The following is a 2,519-nucleotide window of genomic DNA, read 5'->3' on the forward strand; positions in this document are numbered from 1 at the left end:
AGGGGGGGAGGGGGGGCCCCGTGGGGAAACTGAGGCACGGAGCCCCAAGTCTGGGGGGTGGGGGGGGTCTGGCCCCAAAGCCTGGCTGGGACCCCTGAGCAGACCCCTGGGCTCACACTGGGTGTGCAAGAGGAGGGGGGTGTGTGTGTGTGTGTGTGCACAGCTCTGCAGGTTGTGTTGGTGTGTGCCTCTGTGCCCAGTTACAGCCTCACTGCAGGGGTTGTGCGTGTGCACGAGTGTGTACACACACACCTTTGTGCAGCCCCACTGCGCATCCTGCGTGTGTGCTCACGCTGCTTTATCACTCGCACGGCTTCTCTGCGGGGGTGTGTGGGTGTGGGGGTGTGTGTGTGTGTACACACGGGCAGCATCACTGCAGCGTGTGTGTGTGCACATGTACAGCCCCGCTGCAGCGTGTGTGCACACACGCACAGCGTCAGCGCAGCACGGGCTCATACGCACAGCCCTGCTGCAGAGGGAGTGTGTGTGTGTGTGTGTGTGTGTGCATGCACAAGTACGGCAGCACTGCGAGGGGCCGTGCGTGCACACACAAGAAAGAGCATCACTGCACTGGGGCTCTGTGTGTGCACAAGTCTGGCACTGCAAGGTGGTTGTGTGTGTGTGTGTGCACAAGTCTGTCACTGCAACGGCAGCACTGCGAGGGGCCGTGCGTGCACACACAAGAAAGAGCATCACTGCGCTGTGGCTGTGTGTGTGCACAAGTCTGTCACTGCAAGGTGGTTGTGTGTGTGTGTACTGCAAGGTGGTTGTGTGTGTGTGTGTGCACAAGTCTGTCACTGCAGGGTGGTTGTGTGTGTGTGTGTGCACAAGTACAGCACTGCACTGTGGCCCTGAGTGTGTGCACGCACACGTACAGCATCACTGCAAGGTGGTTGTGTGTGTGTGTGCGCACAAGTACATCACTGCACTGTGGCCCTGCGTGTGTCTGTGTGTGTGCACACACACACGTACAGCATCACTGCAAGGTGGGTGTGTGGCTCTGTGTGTGTGTGTGCACAAGTGTATTGCTGCACCATTGGTGTGTGTTGCACCACAAGTGCAGCATCACTGCAAGGGGTGTGTGTGTGCACAAGTACGTCCCTGCACCGTGGCCCTGCGTGTGTGCACACACGTACAGCATCACTGCAAGTGGTTGTGAGTGTGTGAAAGCACAAATATAGCGTTGCTGCACCGTGGCTGTGAGTGTGTGTGCACGCACCAGTGCAGCGTCACTGCAAGGTGGTTGTGCCTGTGTGCACAAGTGTGGCCTCACTGCAAGGTGGTTGGGTGTGTGCACACAGAAATACAGCATCACTACACCACGGTTGTAAGGGCGTTTGCGTGTGTGTGCACAAGTACATCACTGCACTGTGGCCCTGTGTGTGTCTGTGTGTGTGCACACACACGTTCAGCACCACTGCAAAGTGGTTGTGTGTGTGTGTGCACAAGTACATCACTGCACTGTGGCCCTGTGTGTGCACACACATGTTCAGCACCACTGCAAAGTGGTTGTGTGTGTGTGTGCACAAGTACATCACTGCACTGTGGCCCTGTGTGTGTCTGTGTGTGTGCACGCACACGTACAGCACCGCTGCAAAGTAGTTGTGTGTGTGTGCGCAATTACATCACTGCATTGTGGCCCTGTGTGTGTCTGTGTGTGTGCAGCACAAGCACAGCATCACTGCACCATGGTTGTGCGTGCATCCACGTGTGTGCACACACACACAAGTGCAGCATCACTGCGAGGGGTGTGTGTGTGTGTGTGCACAGCCTCACTGCAGCGTGTGTGTGTGATTGTGTGTGTGATTGTGTGTGTGTGTGTGTTCACACTCACCACCTGTGTGTGCACGTTGTGTGGTGCCAGCTCCCAGCCCAGGGGTTCCCCCAGCACCCCCTGTGATTGTGTGTGTGTTCACACTCACCACCTGTGTGTGCACGTTGTGTGGTGCCAGCTCCCAGCCCAGGGGTTCCCCCAGCACCCCCTGTGCCCCCCCCCTTCCCCCCCGTGGGGGTGGATGGCAGCGGGGGGAGCCCCAAGGTGACCCCACCTGTGCCGTGGGGGGGGGGGCTGTGCTGCCACCCCCTCCCACCTCCCCACGGGGTCACCTCCCGGTGTGGGGGGACCTGTGACACCCCGCCACCCTCCCGGCCCCACAGCCACCCCTCGGGGCTCCGCCGTGGGGCTGGGAGCTGCCAGCTCCACCGGGGAGGGTCGGGGTACCCCAGCTAAGGGGGGGGGCACACACACCCCCCCACACACACATCGGGATGGCCACCGGCGGGATGTGTCCCTGCTTTTCCTGAGTGGGGTGATGGGGAACCACCCTCTGGGATGAACATCCTCAAAGGACGAATTCTGGGGGTGCCTGGGCCGGAGCGGGGCTCCCCGTGAGGAAAGGGGGTGCCCCCCCCCCACCCCCCCACTCAGGCAGCGATTCCAGCCACGGAGACTCTTTAGCCGTCAGGCTGGGAAGCTTAAAAACCCCAAAACGTCCCCAAAACGCCTTGGAATACGTCAC

General features: G+C 60.2%; 1 protein-coding gene across 1 annotated transcript in view; it reads left to right on the top strand.

Annotated features, from left to right (window-relative positions):
- CABP7 (calcium binding protein 7) overlaps positions 1-2,519 on the top strand; it is a 15,048-nt gene that overhangs the window by 8,323 nt on the left and 4,206 nt on the right. The window lies entirely within an intron of this gene.

Source organism: Calidris pugnax, unplaced genomic scaffold (assembly GCF_001431845.1).
Source record: "Calidris pugnax isolate Ruff unplaced genomic scaffold, ASM143184v1 scaffold7, whole genome shotgun sequence".
Taxonomy (NCBI): Eukaryota; Metazoa; Chordata; class Aves; order Charadriiformes; family Scolopacidae; genus Calidris; species Calidris pugnax.